The sequence below is a fragment of the Sorex fumeus genome, unplaced genomic scaffold, assembly GCF_029834395.1.
Source record: "Sorex fumeus unplaced genomic scaffold, SorFum_2.1 ptg000095l, whole genome shotgun sequence".
Lineage (NCBI taxonomy): Eukaryota > Metazoa > Chordata > Mammalia > Eulipotyphla > Soricidae > Sorex > Sorex fumeus.
Genome location: NW_026606152.1, coordinates 3071160 through 3091773, shown reverse-complemented (window position 1 = coordinate 3091773; position 20614 = coordinate 3071160).

Below are 20614 nucleotides of genomic sequence, written 5' to 3'. Positions count from 1 at the left end.
CACAGCGGGTAGGGCATTTGCCTTGCACGCAGCCAACCCGGGTTCGATTCCCAGCATCCCATATGGTCCCCTGAGCACCGCCAGGGGTGATTCCTGAATGCAGATCCAGGAGTAGCCCCTGTGCATCACCGGGTGTGACCCAAAAAGCAAAAAAAAAAATTAAAATTAAAAAAAATAAAAAATTAAAGCTGCCAGCAGGTCAATCTGTACCTGTAAGGCGAGTGCATCAGCAGCCTGATGGCGCCTTCAGACCTCCAGATACTCCAAAACTGCTGCTGTGCCTTTGGCCAGACCCCAAAAACTTGGGGCAAAGTTTATCAAGAAAGTAAACGGCCAAAAGTTAGGTATGTGGCATGGCCTCTCTGGTTCCTGATTGAACATTGAACTGCTTAATGGCCATGATCCCAGAGACTCAGAGACAAATCTCAAAACCCAATGGCTTTTGGCAGCACTGCATCCGGTCCCTGCAGTAGGTTACCAGCACCAGGCCACCCTAGGTGGGAATAGGTTTCATGCCTTGCTTGGCCCGTTCCCACTGGCGGCCCGGTGGCCACCATCCTCCAAAGGCCACTGGACAGTCAGGTTTGGGACTGCAGTGACAAGACACATCCCTCACGGGATGGAGATGGAGCCAGCCCAGCCCGTTCCTCCCTGTCCCACAAGATCCCGAGTTGCCGTCCACAAACAGCCTCTCTGGCTCCTGATCAAGCTGCTTAACGGCCATGATCCCAGAGACTCAGAAACGAATCTCAAAACCCAGCAGCTTATGGCAGAAATGTGTCCAATCCCTGCAGTAGGTTACTGGTGCCGATTCCAACCTCAGGTGGGAATAGGTTTCATGCCTTGGCCTGATCCCCCTGGCGGCCCAGTGTCCATCGTCCTCCAGAGGTCACTGGACAGTCAGGTTTGGGCCTGCAGTGACAAGACACACACGGCCTCATGGGATGGGGGTGGAGCCGGCCCTTTCCTCCCCATCCCAAGTCGCCGCCCACAAACAGCCTCTCTGGCTCCTGATCAAGCTGCTTAACAGCCATGATCCCAGAGACTCAGAGACAAATCTCGAAACCCAGCGGCTTTTGGCAGAAATGTGTCTGGACCCCGCAGTAGGTTACTGTCACCAGGCCACCCCAGGGGGGAAAGGGCGCTGTCCCTCCACCTGCTCCCCCTTGGCGGCTCGGTGGCTGCCATCTTCCAGAGGCCACTGGACAATCAGGTTTGGGCCCTCAGTGACGAGACACGCGGGGCCTTGTGGGATGGGGGTGGAACCGGCCCTTTCCTCCCCATTGCAATAAGACCCCGAGTCCCTACCCACGATCGGCCTCTCTGGCTCCTGATCAAGCTGTTTAACGGCCATGATCCCAGAGACTCAGGAACAAATCTTGGAACCCAGCAGGTTTTGGCAGAAATCCCTCTAGATTTAACTGTTAAAATTTTGGAATTTCAAAATTGCGTGGCTACTACTGCAGCTGTGTGACATCATGTTATTCATAACCAGCAATAGAAAACAAATTGTCTACTGTTGCCTTTTCAGCAGATCTGAGTGTCAGGGTAAAATCCCAAATAACAATGGTGGGTCTGGTGTCAAAATATTGAATGTGATCAAAGTAGAGAAAGAGTAACGTGGAAATCATCTGCCCCACAGGTAGGGAGAGGGTATGGGATGGGGGTACTGGGGTTTTTGGTGGTGGAGAATGGGCACTGGTGAAGGTACAGGTGTTTCATTGTATGACCAAGGCTTAAACTTGAAAGATTTATAACTGCTCTCACGGTGATTCAATAAAGAAAATTATAAAAAAATGGAAAAAAAAGTTAAAAAAATTAGAGGGAGGGCCGGAGTGATAGTAGAGCGGGGAGGCGTCTGTCTTGCACAAAGCTGACCCAGGTTCAATCCCCAGTATCCCATATGGTTCCCTGAGCACAGCCCAGGATCGAACCCAGGTCGGGTACGTGCAAAACAAGTGCTCTACCCTCTGTACTATATCTCCAGCCGCCCCCCAAAAAATGTTTAAGTAGTCTAACATGTGTGAAACTGGAAGGATGTGGGAATATCATGGCCACAATTTTTTCAAACATGCTGAACACTACAATAATGCCAGATTCAAGAAAGCAGCTCAATAAACTCCAAGCCTGAGATATGGGGAGAAAGTTTCTATACACAGGAGCTGGAGAGAGGACAGCAGGTGAGGGGGCATCTGCCTTGCACCCAGCCAATTTCAGCTGGAGTGATGGAGTGATCCCTCAGCACAGAGCTAGAAGTAAGCACTGAGATGGGGGGAGGGGTAGCCTCCAAAAGAATGTTTTTAATTTAATTAATAAAATTAACAGCTCAAAACCAGGAATAGAAATAATCTTTTTTGTTTCTGTTTTGTTCCTGTTTGGGGGCCACACCCAGAAATGCTCAGGCAGTGCCTTGGGGATGTAATATGGTGCCAGTGATAAACAGATCAGTCACGTACAAGGCAAGCACTCCCTGCTGTACTATCTCTCTGACCCCAATAGAAAAAAAAACTCAAAAGAAGCTAGAGAAGGGGCAAGAGATAGATAGCACAGCAAGTAGGGCACTTGCCTTGCACCAGGGCGACTGGGGTTCAATCCCCAGAATCCCATATAGTGCCCTGAGCACTACCAGGAGTAACGGCTGAGCACTTCTGGGTGTGACCCAAAATTCAAACTTAAAGAAAAATTTTTTAAAAAATAGAGAAAAAGCACATGTAGCCGAGAGGAACAAATCTAAGGATGCCCAGAGTAATGGCAGGAAATGGTATAAGGAGACAATAAAGTGGGGTAGGGGTCACACGTTCTTCGCATGTATGACATCCAGCACCACACACACACACAAAACAGTGCAGCAACACCTTTCAACTAAGGAAAAACTGGCCAGAGACAAAGTCCAGGAATTAAGGTGTTTCTCTCGCATGGGCCAACCAACCCTTTATCCCTGGCCCCATTTATGGTAAGGAGACATCCCTGAGCATAGAACTGGGAGTAACCCCCAGATATCTCCACATCCAAAACAAGAGATTAGTCCCAGAAGTTTCGGGTCTTTTGCTCTGCCCTCCAATTCCCATCAGTGTCTTCTGAGACCCTGTCAACTAAGCATGTTCCTTAGTTCTCCCAAATCATCATCTCCCTCAGTTGGACTTGACATAACATGCACTGTACCTCAGAACCAAAGGAGACAGAAGTTAGGAGCGCAAATAAAGTGGGGTAGGGGTCACAGGTTCTCCGCATATGTGATGGTATTTAAGGGTATTTAATACCACACTAGCAATGTTCCCCAAGTGTATTTCTAGTATGTATTCCCACATTTTGAGCAGTATCTATCTTCAAACACATGCTATGAAGTAGCTGAGGAATGGATTATCACACACTCAGGGAAAACGTAAAAGTTCAAAAAAAGGGAAATTTGCCCGCAGAGTGAGGTGGAGGAAGTGGTGAAATGCAGGCAGGAAAAGAAGTCAGATTCTCTGTCTGGGTCAGGTACAATGCTTGCTGAGCACTCAGATCTTAGCTAATCCCCATGTAAAGCCAATGAACGAAAAAACAACTCTGCTGGGGCCAGAGCAATAGTACAATGGGTACAGAGTTTGCCCTGAATGCAGGCAATTCAATTTTGATCCCCAGCACCCCACAGGGTCCCCCAAACCCGACCAGGAGTGAGTCAGAAGGAAGGAAAGAGGGAAGGGAGGAAGGGAGGGCACTCTCCTTTTATGATTCTTGAAACAAAATTAATCTGGCAAGGAAAGTTACACTGGGAGATTATATGAAGGCTGAAGAGGATGTTTCACATGTGAGAGTCCTAGATTCAATCCCCTATATTGCGTAGCCCCCTAAGCACCACGCCAGACACAACCTCAGAGCATTGCCAGGAGTAGTCACACACAGCCAGTGTGACCCAAAAATGAAAAGAAAGAAAGCAAGCAAGCAAGCAAGCCAGAGAGATAATACAAGGGTAAAGCATTTGCCTTGCAGGCAAAAACAGTACTTTTTTGCTTTTTGGGTTCTCTTTTGGAGGGGGGCGGGGGACATGCAGGGGTGCTCTGGGACTATTCCAGGCTCTATACTCAAGGGTTATTCCCTGTGGTGCTAGAGGGACCAAACCAGGCCCTCCCACATGCACAGCAGGTTCTCAGCCTGTTCAGCTATCTCTCTAGCTCCTGCAGTTCTTATCTAAAACCAAAATGGGTTGAAGAGCATGTCCCCTACAATACAGTCCCCCAAGCACCACCAGGGAGTGACCCACCTCCACTTGAGGTGGGAGCACCCCCATTTAAAATGAGGCCAAAAAAACCACACGCCTTTGACGGGGGTATGGTGCCGCCAGCAGGTCAATCTGTACTTGTGAGGCAAGTGCATCAGCAGCCTGATGGCGCCTTCAGACTTCCACATACCCCAAAACTGCTACTGTGCCTTTGGTCAGACCCCAAAAACTTGGGGCAAAGTTTACCAAGAACGTAAACGGCCAAAAGTTAGGTATGTGGGAGACACACTCACAAACCACCTCCGGCTCAGCTATATAATTGGAGGCAAGGCCTCTCTGGTTCCTGATCAAACTGCTTAACGGCCATGATCCCAGAGACTCAAACAAATCTCGGAACCCAAAGGCTTTTGGCAGAAACGCGTCCTGTTCCTGCAGTAGGTTACTGGGGCTGGGCCACCCCAGGTGGGAATAAGGTTTCGTGCCTTGGCCTGTTCCCCTTGGCCGCCCAGTGACCGCCATCCTCCAGAGGCCACTGGACAGTCAGGTTTGGGCCTGCAGTAATGAGACACGCGGGACCTCACCAGAGGGGGGTGGAGCCGGCCCTTTCCTCCCCATCCCAGCGAGACCCCAGGTCGCTGCCTACAGACAGCCTCTCTGGCTCCTGATCAAGCTGCTTAATGGCCATGATCCCAGAGACTCAGAAACAAGTCTCGAAACCCAGTGGCTTTTGGCAGAAATGCATCTGGAACGCATACAACATGGCAGCTGCCTCAGAGCTTATTGGAAAGCCAGGTGAGCCGGCGGTGACGGGGCAACTGCAGTCTCATGGGAAGAGAGGCGATACTGGCTCGTCCTTCACACCCTACCAAGGTCACGAGTTGCCCCCCACAAGTGGCTCTCCGACAAGGCATGGCTCCAGAAGCAAAAGGACTTAGTCCAGAGCCCGGTAGCTTGCGGCAGAAAAGTGAATGAGTGCCATGCCTTCCCGAAAGGGAAAGGGTGTTGCTCCCTTTCGCCTTTTCCCCCCAGGCAGCAAGATGGCTGCGCCTCAGAGCTTATAGAAAAGCCAGATATGAGCTGGTGGTGACGGGGCAGCTGCAGTCTCATGGGAAGGGGGGGCGGTACCGGCCCGTCCTTCACGCCCTACCGAGGTCACAAGTTGCCCCCCACAGCGGCTCTTCAGCACAGCCATTAACACCAGACTACAGAAACCAATCTCGTAATTATCTGGCTCTTTGCAGAAATTCAAAATCATTATATGATTCTCATAACCAGCTATAGAAAACAAAGTATTTCACAATGCCTTTTCAGCAATTCTGATTGTTGGGAGGGAAATTCTAAACAATAATGGTACATCTTTTGTCGAAATAATGAATGTAATCAATGTAGAGAAGAGTTAAGTGGAAATCATCTGCCTCACAGGCTTTGGGAGGGGTGGGAGGGGGGTATATTGGGGTTCTTGGTGGTGAAAAATGAGTACTGGTGAAGGGAGAGGTGTTTAATCATTGTATGACCGAGACTTAAACCTGAAAGTTTAGTAACTTTTCCCACAGTGATTCAATAAATATAAGAAGAAAAATAAATAAAACTATGAAAAAAAAGTAAGGTGGAGTTCATGCCCAAATCAATCAGCTAATCAGTGGCTGAATAAATAGCAGTACTCCTATATTGGGCTGGAGCGATAGCACAGCGGGTAGGGCGTTCGCCTTACAAGCGGCCAACATGGCCGACCCGAGTTCGATTCCTCCGCCCCTCTCAGAGAGCCCGGCAAGCTACCGAGAGTATTCGATATGCCAGACACAGTAACAACAAAGTCTCCAATGGAGACGTTACTGGGCCCGCTCGAGCAAATCGATGATCAACGGGAGGGCCTTTACCTTTTACTCCTACATTAAAAAAAAAAAGCCTTTGAGCAACAAAAGAGTTCCATAGAGAAGAAATGTCTCGTATGATCTCAAGACAAAACACAGAGGCAAATAGAGGGTGCAACAGGCTGAAATATGCAGGAGGCCTGGGTTCAATCTCTAGTACCACAAAGGCACAAGTACCCAACCACTAGCAGTCCCTACAGCGAAGAAAGATGTGCAAGAGCGAACAATAAAAATACAAATAGAGGGGTTGGAGCGATAGCACAGCGGGTAGGGTGTCTGCCTTGCAGCGACCGGGTTCAATTTCCAGCATCCCATATGGTCCCTCAAACACCACCAGGAGTAATTTCTGAGTTAAGAGCCAGGAATAACTCCTGCGCAGAGCTGGGTGTGACCCAAAAATAGAAAAAAAAGAAAATACAAATTGAGAGCAGGTGTGTGAATACCAGAGAGACCCCAGCAAACACACTGATGTGACATATGCAACCCAGCTCAGGCTTCACCACCAGAACATACATACATCTGAGCACTAGCCCAAAGGAGCAGGACCCCCAGTAAGCACCTCAGCCAGGTGTCCATGCAGCCCCCAATGTGGCAACAACTAAAAGGGAGGGAAAACAAAGTAAACGCAGAATAGGACTACTGTCATGATTAACTGAGATAATACGCAAACACGCAGTGTCTAGCACAAAGCAACTATTTAAAACTATAAAAATTTCAGATTAAAGTCAAGGTTATTGGGGCCACGTCAGTAGCAGGGCATGTATGAAACCCAGAGATCAGTCCCTAGCACTGAAAAGTAGAAAAAAGAAACTAAGAGACCAGGGAATGAGCTCAGAAGTAAAGCACATGCTCCGCATCCAAGCTGGTGTCCCTGCTAGAGCTCCGCATGCCACAGCCCACAAAATAACTCTGAGCATGCCTTTGGCAGTCCCTATGCATCACCAAACTGAGCAATCGACCAGACTGAGCACTAGACAGCATTAGACCCAGAACTCAGAGATGAGAGTTGATCAAGCACAAAAAAATAGCATCACAATAGGGGCAGAGAAATAGTCCAGTGGGTACGGCACTTGCCTTCCACAAGGCCAAGCAGGCTTCAATCCCCAGCATCCCACATGGTTCCCCAAGCCCTGTCAGGAGTAATTCCTGAAGAGTCACAAACAACCCCTGAGCACCGCTGGGCATGGCCCCAATACCAAAATATAAATTAAATTGAAAAAAAAAAGCACTCATTTTAGTCAGAAGGATCAACATGCAATTGCTGAAATCAGAAAAGAGCTAGGAAGGTTCCAGGAAGATAACAGGAAATGCAATACAGATGAGCAGAGTGAGGCTGGAGATGTGTTTCAAGGACTGGTGGGTAAGGCCTGGCACAGGCCGTGCTCTCTCTAGGCCACACCCACAAGCCTCAGCTTTACAGTCTTCAGAAGGCTTTGAGCAAGACAGACAGGATCTAATTAAAATTTTATGTAGATCACCCTGAAGGATGAAGACTTTGATCAGCTGAAGAAAGAAAGGTCCACTGAGGGAGGAGGTGGGACAAGGGCTGAATCTCAGGGTATTGTGAAAGGCAAAACTGATGGTAGGAAACTGATTAATGGCTGGAGTCAGAGGCATAGCTTTTCATCCACCAGGAGTGGGCAAGGCTAATATGTCAAAACTTAAATATATCTGATCAGATGGAGGGGCAGGAGGGGTAAGTCAGAGGGGGGAGGGGCGGGTCAGCCCGTCCAAGCAAGCCCCTGGCAGCTGTTTGCTCCCATATTCCAAAATCACCACCATGCGCCTGGGCTCACTCCACCACCTCAGGACAGATCTCACTGAGATCTGAAGAGTCTGATATACAGGATTTGTAACTGAAATCTGCAGGCTTTCTCTGGGTCCGGATAGGCTACCTTCTCCCACCTCCTTGAACTTCCAGAAGCCTCAGCAGTCGTTTCCACACCCCCAAAGCAGTCACCCAATTGAAAAACTACTCCAGCCTTACTATCCCAATAAAAATACCAAATGTCCTGAACAAAACCATGGCCTCTTACCCCTGTATTTCAAACCATAATGCACAAAAGGAAAAGGAAAGAGAGCAAGAAGGAAAGTGCCTCCCACAGAGGGAGGCTGAGGGTGGGGGAGTGGGGTTGTGGGATGGGGATAGGGACACAGGGGACACTGGTGGTGGGAAATGTACACTGATGGAGGAATAGGTGCTGAATCACTGTATGACTGAAACCCAATTATGAACAGCTTTGTAACGGTCTAGCTCACAAATATTCAATTAAAAACATTTTTTAAAAAGTAATGTGGAGGGGCTGGAGCGATACCACAGTGGGTAGGGCCTTTGCCCTGCATGCGACTGATCCAGGTTCGATTCCCAGCATCCCATATGGTCCCCTGAGCACCGCCAGCAGTAATTCCTGAGTGCAGAGCCAGGAGTAACCCCTGAGCATTGCCGGGTGTGACCCAAAAAGCAAAAAAAAAAAAAAGCAATGTGGAAGGGCTGGAGTGATAGTACAGTGGATAAGACTTGCACGCAGCCAACCTGGGTTCAATTCCCAGCATCCCATACAGTCCCCTGAGCACTGCCAGGAGTAATTTCTGAATGCAAAGCCAGGAGTAACCCCTATGCATCGCTGGGTGTGACCCAAAAAGCAAAAAAAAAAAAAAAAGTAATGTGGAGGGGCTGGAGAGATAGCACAGCGGGTAGGGCATTTGCCTTGCATGCAGCCAACCCGGGTTCGATTCCCAGCATCCCATATGGTCCCTTGAACACCACCAGGAGTAACTCCTGAGTGCAGAGCCAGGAGTAACCCCTGTGTATCCCCATGTGTGACCCAAAAAGCAAAAAAAAAAAAAAAGTAATGTGGAGTTCATGCTTAATCAATGACTCAATAAATAGCAGTACTCCAACATTAAAAAAAATGTATCTGCACCGTTTAGTGACAATATAGATAGAAAACAAGTGAGAATGCTTAACAACACAAACAGCAGATTATTGAAAGGTGATGTTAAAATGCTCTATGATGTCAGATTGCTCCAGAGCTGGAAGACTGCCTCATGAGCAAAGGGGAGAAGGCAGATGGAGTAGAGTAGTAAGGAAAAGATTGCTGGAGGAATCGGTCAAGATGAGAGATGTGTGCAGAAAGCAGATAAAGGATCAAACATGGTAACCTCTCAGGGTCTGTATTGCAAACCATAATGTGCAAAAGTAGAGAGAGATTATGGGAAATCATGCTGCCATGAAGGCAGGGAGAGGGTGGGAGGGGGCGTATTCCTGGGATATTGGTGGTGGGGAATGTGCACTGGTGAAGGGATGGGTGTTTGATCATTGTGTGATTGTAACCTAAACATGAAAGCTTGTAACTATCTCACAGTGATTCAATAAAATTTTTAAAAAGTCAAAAAAAAAATAAAAGAAAGGTGATGTTAAAATGCTTATATCATTAATAATAACAAACTTTCTGTCAATATGAGTTAATGTTTTATCTCAGAAGTGCCTTTTTTTTTTTTTTTTTTTTTTTGCTTTTTGGGTCACACCCAGCAATGCTCAGGGGTTACTCCTGGCTTTGCACTCAGGAATTACTCCTGGAGGTGCTTGGGGGACCATATGGGATGCGGGGGATTGAACCCGGGTCGGCCGCATGCAAGGCAGACGCCCTACCCGCTGTGCTATCACTCCGGCCCCAGAAGTGCCATTTCTAAGATGAGTTCAGAACTAAATTACTACAGGAAAGGGACTAAAATGGAGTTGTGTAAAAAAGGAAAAATGTTGGTCCTGAGTGATAGTACAGAAGTTAGGATGCTTGCCTCTCACGTGGCTAACCTGGGTTTGATCTCCAGCATCCTATAAAGGTCTCCTGAGCACTGCCAGGAGTGATTTCTGAGTGCAGAGCCCAGAGTAAGCCCTGAGCACTGCCGGGTACTTAAAAAAAAAAAAAAAAGTGGGAGATGCCCAGACAGGCAATTTGTCTCGCACGTGACAGACCCAGGTTCAATCCTTAGCAGCCCATTTGGTCCCTTGAGTACCACAGTACCACCAGGAGTAATTTCTGAGCACAAAGCCAAGCATAACCCCTGAGCATTGCCAGAGTGGACGAAAACGGCCAAAAAAAGTTGAGGTGCAACCTTGCACCATGAGCACCACAGGGAATAGTCAAGAAATGGAAGTAAATTAATAAGCAAGATATTAGTGCTCAACATTCATTAAAAGCTGGCCTGGGGAGCTGAAGCGATAGTACAGCGGTTAGGGCGTTTGCCTTGCATGCGGCCAAACCGGGTTCAAGCCCAGGATTCCCATATGGTCCACCAGCACCACCAGGAGTGATTCCTGAGTGCAGGCCCAGGAGTGACCCGAGCATTGCTCGATGTGACCCAAAAAGCAATAAATAAATAAAGCTGCCCTGGGGCCAGAGAGACACACAGGGTTTAACTTGCTTTGCACACGGCCCCAGCAGCCTACTCTGTTCTGATCCCTGGCACCACATACGGTTCCCCAGAGCACTGCCAAGGATTGGTCACTTCTGAGCACAGGGCCAGGAACTGCCTCTGAGCACAGTAATAAAGACAAAGGTAAAGGTAAAGGTAAAGGCCCTCCCGTTGATCGTCGATTTGCTCGAGCGGGCCCAGTAACGTCTCCATTGGAGACTTTGTTGTTACTGTGTCTGGCATATCGAATACTCTCGGTAGCTTGCCGGGCTCTCCGAGAGGGGCGGAGGAATCGAACTCAGGTCGGCCATGTTGGCCGCTTGTAAGGCGAACGCCCTACCGCTGTGCTATTGCTCCAGCCCTAATAAAGACAAACAGAAATACAATTTATTTTTAAATGAAATACCTCTAAGGTCCAGTGATCCTACTTCAGGGCAGACAGTCGAAGAATGGAAGGAGTTTGTGTGTGTGTGTTTATGGGTGTGGTGCCAGGGACCTAGCCTAGGGCCTCAGGCCTAGGAGGTGTGTGTTGTTCTCTCCCTGAACCCTGAAAACAAGGTCCTGAAGAGCTATCTCCGTGCCCTTGTTCATACCAACATTGCTCCCAGTGGCTATGTGGCTATGACTTGGAAACATCCCAAACAGCAATGCAGAAAAGAATGAGTACGTGGCCTGCACATCCCCTGATCTGTGGAAGGGAACTCTGGACAACCGCGACAACACGAGCCTCCGAACTAACACCATGCCAAGGAAGAGAACAGACTGATGCCACTCACCTGAGGCACTCAGGCAGAAAAGGCAGAACAGTGGGTGGCAGGGCACAGGGGTCTGTTTCTTGGGATGTCTGAACAGTGGGTGTGGAGACAGGGAACAGGGGACTATGTCTCTTGGGGTGCCTGTGACAGAGAACTCGGAGTCTGGCTTTCTTGAGGACAGGAAAAAGAAGAGAGACTAGGATGCTGAGCAGGTAGGTATGACTTCTTTACGAACGTCCCGTTTCACATGCTTGATTTTGAAAAAACGGTGGCCACGTTACATAAATCTAAACTTACTTTTTTGTTCGTTTTGTTTGGGGGCCACACCTGGGGGTGCTCAGGGATCACTCCTGGCAGCTGGGAGAGTGCCGGGGACCCAACCGGGCGCCGTGTGCAAGGCAAGCAAGCGCCCTACCGGCTGCATTACTGACGGTCCCAAATGTGGTATCCCTGGCGTCACCTTTCCAAGCTTCGCCGTGTTCACTCGCCCGATCCCGGAGGAGGCGGCCGTAAAGGAGCCAATCTACCAGCAACCTACAGACTGCAGCGGTGTGAAACGGGCACCAGCAAACAAAGAGTTTGATCAGCGAACGTCCGACTCGGAGCAGAGAACGGCAGCTGCCCGAAACAAGCCTCAGGGCGAAACTACCCACCCTCGGGAGACGGGCCAGGATTTCCACGCCCGAATTCAAGTGGGGGGGACCCTACAAACACGACTCCTGGCAAAACGGCTCACCCGGGGCCGTCCCACCGCCAGGAGGAGCCGCATCCAAGCCCGCTAGGCCGAGACCCCGCGCCTCCTGGAAAACAACCCGGCTCCCAACGCGAGGGTCCACACCCCGGTTCGGGTCCGCGACACCTGCTCGCCGCGTCCCGCCTGTTGCGCGCCCGTCCGCGCGGTTCCGAGAACGCGGCCCGGGAGCCCCCGCGGCCGCTCCCGCGTCCCCCGCCCGGAACCGCCCGCGCCGCGTCCCCGCGGGCCGAGGCACGTCCAGGGCGAGCGGGCGCGCGCGGCCGGGTCGAGGCCCGCCGACGCCTCACAGTCGCCTCCGCGTCGCCCCAGGCGACCGGCCTGCCGTGGGCACTGCCGGCGAGCGCGGACCTCACCTCAGGGACGAACCGTGCGCGGCGCCGACTCCGGGCTCCTCCGCGGCCGCCACCCCGTCGGCTCCGCCCCCCGCCCGCCGCGCGCGCAGCCGGCCGCCCCGCCCCCTCAGCCGCGGGAGCTGGGTGCGGCCTGCGGCGCCGCAGCCAACAACACGCCGCTCCATAGGCCCAGCGCGCCGCGCCGCCCAGCAACACGGCCTGTGGTTGGCCGCTCGGCCGGGCCCTCCGCCGCGCGCGCTCGCCCCCGTGGGGCCTGTGCGGGAGGCTGCGCGCGGGCGGGGTCGCTCCCGCCCGAGCAGGCGGAGCGGGCGGCGGTCCCCGGGGCGGCGCGGGGACTCGCGGCACGGCTGGCTCAGGCCGTTCTCGGCCGGCGCGGGCTGACCCGGGCCCCGCGGGGAGACTGGCGTCCTGGCGGGGGCGGGCAGCAGAGCCCAGCAGGCCCCCGGCCCCGCGAGGGTCCCGCTCGCGCGCCGCCCTCAGGACGAGGGTCGAGCCGCCCGCTCCGCGCCGCCCCGGGCCGGCCCCGCACGTCTGAGCGCTCCGGGCAGGCGGAAGGAGAGAGAGGTGCACAGCCGCGCCCGGGGTGGCTCTGCTGGCGCCGGGGTCCTTGGCTGCGGGGCCCCCGGCGACCTAGTGGCGAGGGGACGCTGGGTGCTGGGCCGCTGGGAAGGGGCTTCGACGTTGGGCGTGCCGCCGCGGCCCACCCGCGGCCATCCAGAAAGGTGCGGGGGAGGGGAAGTCATCCCAGAGGACAGAGCCTCGGAGTGGGAGGGGCAGGAGCGTGGACATAGGAACATGGCTCCGTGGGTGATGGGGCGCCCGGCAGGCGCGGGGGCCTGGGCAGAAGCAGAGCAGGTCCTGCCAGAAGGGTGAAGACGGGTTCTGCATTGCATGCCGGTGTCCCCCAGGAGCAGAGCCCCGAACGGAGGATTCTTGGCCAGGGCCAGAGCACGCTCCAGGGGGACGCAAAAGCAGTCACTTGAATTGGGCACAGCAGGCCGACCTGTAAGGCTGGTGGTCCACAGGAAGGAAATAAGGATGGAAGAGAGCCAGGGTCTGTGACGGAGAGGGACTGAAGCAACAGTAGAGTGGGTAGGGTGTTTGCCTTCCACACAGTCGACCCCGGTTCGATCCCTGGCATCCCATATGGTCCTCCTAGCACTGCCAGGACTAATCCCTGAGCATCACTGGGTGAGGCCCAAAAAGCCAATAAACAAAGGCATAAATAAATAAAACTATGACCTAGAGGTCTGTGCCCCAAAGGTAACATACTGGGGCACATCTTGGAAGGTGGAACCATGACTATCACCTTGTGTCAACAGGCCAGGTGCCACAGTAAAGACTGAACACTTTGGCAGATCTGTTGTAATCAGGTCAGTCACACGCTGGGGGTAGACAGAACAGAAATGTGCTTGCCGTCCAGCATTCAGAAGGGCAGGGCATAATTTGGCATTCCTATACCCAGTCACTGTAAGTAGGCATTCCTGACCTGGCCAGACAGCACCTAAAGGACACAGCTTCTAGGAGTTAATGTGAACCATGAACAGTGGGTGGCAGGAAAGGGGGTTGTTAGGTGTCAATTGGGGACTTGACTTGGGGACTACAACTCATACCTCCCTCAACCTGAACATGGCAGCCAATCTGAAGATGGAAGAATCTGTCCCCGAATCGGAAGCCAGAGGAGACCATGAGGACAAGTAGTGGGCTGAGCAGCACCCATGGCTGCTGGTGTCCTGGTCCCTTCCAGGGTTAGCGCTGGAGTGGGAGCTGCTGATTATCTCTGAACCCCTTTCCCCAGATCACTGTCCTTAGACCCGGGGTGGGGGATGGGGGAGATGTCTTCCTTCAGGTGTGGGACTGGCAGTTTGTTACTGGATGATCTGGGACATAGCCTGGACCAGGCTAAGGCTGGTCTCCAGCTAAGAATACCCATTTTCTTGTGGACACTGTCCTACACTACACAACTCCCTTACTCAGCTTATCACAAGAACATTCCCTTTGTGGGTTCCCAATGTTTCAGGGCTGAGAAGATGGCCTAAAAGGCAGGAGTGTGCACCCAGCATGTGAAAGCCCCAGGTTCAAGTCCAGGCACTGCATGGTCTCTTAAGCAAAACCAGGGTGATCCTGGCAGCCCCAGAGTGACTGAGCAACACAAAGTTGTGCATCACAGCAACAGCCCAGGGCTCTAGAAGCATTGCTTGCAAGTCCCCTGCACAGCAAATCTTGGGAGGCCCAGATCTCTCTTCCATTTTGTGTCTAAAATACCCAATTTCTCATTAACAGAACTGTAAACCACAGGGCCTAAAATAAAGTTAAATAAATAACCAATTCTAGAGAACTACGTATAAGGAATGTGGACTTTTAACTCAACACCAAGAAAAGCAAACAACCCAATTAAGAAATGGGCGAAAGACTTGACTAGGTACTTCTCTAAAGATATAAGATGGCCAACAAGCATATGAAAAGCTAGTATCAGCAATATCAGAGCAGCACAGTGAAAGCACCCATTAGAAAAGCCATTACTGGAAGGACAGAGGGCTGACAGGAACAAGGAGAAGCTGGAACTCTGCATCACTTGTGAGACCATGGAATGGTGCAGCCTCTGTAGAAAAGTGGCACTTTCCTTAAAAAGCCAGTGCTGGAGCAATAGCACAGTGGGTAGGGCGTTTGCACGCAGCCGACCCGGGTTCGATTCCCAGCATCCCATATGGTCCCCCAAGCACTTCCAGGGGTAATTACTGAGTGCAGGGCCAGGAGTAAGCCCTGTGCATTGCTGGGTGTGACCCAAAAAGAAAAAAAAAGCCAAGCACAATTTACCACATGACCCAGCAATTCCTATTTTAATTTGTATTTCCAAAAGAAGTTTGTATTTCCATTTATATTTCCAACAGAAATTGAAACACTGGGGTCACTCACTCACCAGCCCTGCACTATAGACTCACAACAAAATCTTAAGAGATGCAAGACAAGCTACTAAAATTCATGGGTACACTGGTCGCAAGCTGAAAACTCTGAGGGACCCTCAGGAATGGGACCACAACCCACAGCTGCCACCACACCAACGTCCCAACACCACTGCCTGCAGAGATGCCAGGCCATGGAAATCTCAGGTACTCTGGTCTTCAGGCTAAGAATTCTGGGATCTTCTTGCACTGGGGGCAGGCAGCCTCCCCCCACCCACTCCCATATTTCTGGGAACCCTGGCCAAATACCTCACAGCTTCCATCAACTAACAGCCCAGTTCTACAGATCCTGAGGTTTCAGAACTGCAGGCGTGGGACACCTCCGAATTCCATGATACTGATATCACAGAAGGAGCACAGCAAATTAAATGGGAAAGTAACACAGAAGCCAACTCAACAATAACGCAGAAGGCTCCAGCAGCAGCAAACAGCTTAATAAATCTTCAGAATAGGATTTAACGACCCCATAGCGAGATGTAGTAATTTTTACAAATTTTCTTCTTACAAATTTTACAAATAGTGCAGTATTTTTGATAATTCAATTAGCCATGTAGTTGTCACAGGCAGTATAAAATAGATTGTGTGTCTGATGAGAGGTCAGAGTCAGGGGTTGTTGGGAAAGTGAGGACAATGGTGAAGGGAAGGTCATTCTGGTATGAACAACTTTGTAAACTGTCCCTGTCACTGTCCTCCTGTTGCTCATCGATTTTCTCGAGCAGGCCCAGTAATGTCTCCATTGTGGGACTTTTGTTGTTACTGTGTCTGGCATATCAAATACGTCACGGGGAGCTTGCCAGGCTCTGCCGTGTGGGCGAGATCCTCTCGGTAGCTTGCCGGGCTCTCTGAGAGGGGCGGAGGAATCGAACTCGGGTCGGCCATGTTGGCTGCGTGCAAGGCAAACGCCCTACCCGCTGTGCTATCGCTCCAGCCTAACTTTGTAAACTATGTTGTTTAAATAAGGTTAAAAAGAAAAGAAACTAAAGCACTGAACATTACTTGGGAGGCCAAGCAAAAGAAAAGAGAAAATAATTGAGAGGCCAGGGAGATGGCTCAGAGGACAAGCATGCAGGCTTTACATTGGGGAGGCGCAGGGTCAATGTCTGGCACTGTATGCTCCCCAGAGCACTGCCAGAAGAAACAACTCCCAAGCAGGACAAGGAGTAGGCCCTGAGCACCACCAAGTGTGGCACCAGGGAAGGGAAGAAATGAGAGTGGACTCCAGTAGGTATCTGTACATCTGTGATCTTAGCAGCGTGAGCAAGAACCAAATGATGGCAATAAGTCAGCTGTCCATTAGCAGGATACCCAATTGACAAACTAAAACTGGGTCCATTCACACAATGGGCTATACCTAAAAGGAAGGACTTAAAGGGCTGGAGTAATAGTACAGTGAGGAGGGCATTTGCCATGCATGCAGCTGACCCGGGTTCAATCTCTGGCAACCCATATGGTCCCCGAGCCTGCTAATAGTGATTCCTGAGTGCAGAGCCAGGAGTAAGTCCTGACCACAGCAGAGTGTGGCCCAAAAGACCAACAAAAAAAAAAAAGGACTTACTTTTCCAAATATGAAAATACAATGAAGCTAGAGTAACTCAAATACATTGGTAGGGCTGGGGTAAGCTCAGCAGTGGAAAACTGCCTTGCCAGCACAAGGCCAGTGAGGTACCAGTTTGACCCTCAGCACCACCCTACACATTCAAACACCATCTCAGCTGCTCTGCTGTTTGGGAACCTAGTGCCACAGTAAAAGATGCAATCTGGGGTGCACTGGAACCAAGTGTATGCAAGTACCACAGTCAAGCAGGAGAGCTAGCAAGCCCCTGTACAGCAGTGCAGGCTCCACCTCATGTGTGCAAATCACCCTCAGCACAGACACAAAAGAAGGGGGAAGCGGGAAATAAGTTCAATGAAAGGATTAAGACTTTTGGTTTGTTTGGCGATGTCGTGCTCTGGTGGCTGTTTGCACTGCTCAGAAGACCATGATGCTGAACCAACTTCCTGCATGCAAAGCAGGTCCTTGAGCCATTGAGCCATCACTCATGCCCCTAAAATCATGATTTAAAGAGCTACCTTGGTAGGCCAGAGACATAGCACAAGAGGTAAAGCCTTACACCCTTTGACCTGGTTCGATCTCCAGCACCGCACATGGTCAGAATACTGCCAGGAGTGATCCCTGAGCACAGAGCCAGGAGTAAGCCCTTGAGTCTGAACCCTAAAAAAGCCCCTAATTTGGTGAAGCATCAGGAATTGACAGACCAACTACCGAGCCCACAGCAGACCTACAAGCACATGGATTTATGATAAACAGTTTGCAAAGTCTATCGAAACGGAGAAGGAAGAGATGGCTTGCCCAATGGAGGGGAAAGTGAATCCTTATGCTATAGGTAAAAAACAATTACATAATTGGAAAATATATATTTTTTTTTTTTGCTTTTTGGATCACACCCGGCAATGCACAGGGGTTACTCCTGACTCATGAACTCAGGAATTACTCCTGGCAGTGCTGGGGGACCATACGGAATGCTGGGAATCGAACCAGGGTCGGCTGCATGCAAGGCAAACGCCCTACCCACTGAGCTATCATTCCAGCCCAGAAAAGATATTTGCAATTACTGACAATATGAAGACTATAAAGAAATCCTATTGATGATTAAGTAAAAGACTAGCAACAGTTAGAAAATGGTTAGAAATCAAGATGGTTAATAAAAATCAGAATATGGAGAAACTGGAGACAGTACAGACGGCAGGGCACTGGCCTTGCACAATCGACCCTGATTCCATCTCTAGCACCCATAGAGTCCCCTGAGCCCCACCAGGAGTGACCCCTAAGCACAGAGCAACACTATCTGTGGCCCAAAAAGAAACCAAAAGAATATGTGCTCAGCCTCATTAGTTAATTAAGTGCAAATTAAAGTCACAATTATACACCCAGCAGAATGACAAAAATGAAAAAAAAAAAGACAATTCCAAGTGTTGTGGCAAGGACAGGAAGGGTGAGCAGAACAGTTATGGCCTGGGGAAGCAGGGAAATGTCCTGATGTCCTGGAACCCAGGACTCAGATTCCTGGCACAAGGTCTAGAGCAGCCAGGCAGAATCACTTGAGCAAATCACTGGTCACTGCCAACTGCCCCACTCTGGAAACAATCAGTGGGCTTCTAGTGTTCATGCAATGGGCCAGTTTCCAGGCCTGACCATGAACAAACCACAGCACAGCAACATGGACAAATCCCAGACACTATGTTTAGCCAAAGAAGCCAAATGCGAATCTGTCCAGTTCAGTTTACATGAAACAGCAAAGCAAGAACATACTGTGGAGTATGACAAATTGGGGAGTGCAAGCTGATCACAGCAGAAGACTTGACTTCTGGTAAAAGGCTAGCGGCTTCCCAATGGGGTCCAGCTGGACACTCACCTCAACAACTGCTCAACAATAACACTAACCTCAAAACTTGTGGCTCACTCTTGGTTTTGTTTGGGGGCCACACCCAGGGGCTGACCCTGTGCTAGCGGTCACTCCAATGCTGCTGGGACAAACATGGGGCTCCCTCATACAGATGACATGCCCCATCCCTTTGGACCCTCTCCCTGGTCCTCTCTCACACCGGAAGGAACAAAGTGCACCCCTTGGCTCTGAGCGGCTGAGCGGAGGAGGGTATCAGCTGAGTCCCCGGCTCTCCTCTGGAGAGAAGCACTGGAAGGCCGCTGGATGGCACGGCCCTCTCCCCACCAGGCACTGTTCCCTAAGAGGGGCGACCATGTCTATGGCATAGTCCTCACTGGCCCCGCCCTCTGGAGCCCTGAAGCCCTGTGGCCTCAGCCACCAGCCCTCCGACAACCAGCAGGGGGCACTCCATGCACTGTGACATAAGCTGGCCTAGAACAAGGGGACGGGGCAGGTGTGCACTTGCTGGGCCCTCCTCTGATCCAAACTCTTCTCTTGAGCAAGAGATTCTCTTCCAGGGCCGGGAGACAGCTCGAAGGGTTGGAGCACAGCTTTGCAAGTTCTGTCCCTGTCCCCTCTCCTCCACCTTCTTGCCTATTAAAGGTGACAAGGGCAGGACACAAGCTCGGCATAGGGCGCTTGCCTTGCACATGTGCAGGCCTGGGTTTGATCCCCGGTACCACAAAAGTGAGAAACGAATTTAGGGTGCAGGGAGATAGCTCAGAGGGTTTGTGTTCCCCTAGCATTGTTTCCTGAGCACAGAGCTGGAGACAGGTACTGAGCGCCTCTGGGTGTGGTCCAAAGCCCCCCCAAAAAGAAAGAAATGTAAAGGGGACCATAGGATGCCTGTGCAGGAACAAACTGCATTCCTTCCAATGCCATGTGGACCAGAACTTTCCCAGGACCCCCTACTGTCAGCCACCCACCAGGTTTACACGACGGGCGCAAGTCTGGGAGGTAATGCGAGGCAGGGCCAGGTGCTGGGGTCGGCCCCAAGCCATCAACACTGCCAGATTAGGGATCTTCCATCATATTTCAGCCTCGGGGACCATGCCCCCGCCCCTCCCCTCCCCCAGTCCCCAGTTTGAGAACTCTGAGAACCAGTCGGAGCCCACTTCTCTGCTTCCTGTCCTGCTTGGAAATCATTCCAAGAAGGGAAACTGCAGGGCCAGAGCGATAGCACAGCGGGTAGGGCGTTTGCCTTGCACGCAGCTGAACCGGGTTTGATCCCGGGCACCCCATATGGTTCCCCAAGCAATGCCAGGAGTGATTCCTGGGTACAGAGCCAGGAGTGACTTCTGAGCATCGCTGGGTGTGACCCAAAAAGCAAAGAAGGGAAACTGCAGCCACAGTGGGGGATCTGGGGGCCGCAAAGGGACTGATGGCAGAGAAGGCCAGCCCAGACAGGCATGCGCCCCCACGCCAGATTCCCTCGGCAGCATGCCCACCACCTCCCCACTCCTCAGCACCCTGAGCTGGTGGTGCCGCCCTGCTGGCAGCAGCAGCGTGACCTCGGGTGTGCCTCCGTGCCTGACAGAGGAGCCAGCCCCAACCGCCCTCCAGCAAACATTTCAGTAACCGACCTTCCGGCTCAAAGGCCTTGCACAACCGATAGACTCGGGATCACGCAGCAGGAAGTGAGGGGATGGCCAGGGCTGGGCACTAGCTGGCAATCCTCAGGGAACATAGGCCTCAGGAGCTCTGTGCCAGCCACTCTTCCTCCCCAGCAACAACAGCTCACTTCTCCCGGGAGGCCCCAGCTGGGTGCCACACACTGGTCAACAGGGCCTGCAGGCGTCTCAGGACCCGGGTACTCAATTCACCCAGCAAAGGAACAGATGCTGGGCCGGGGTGGCAG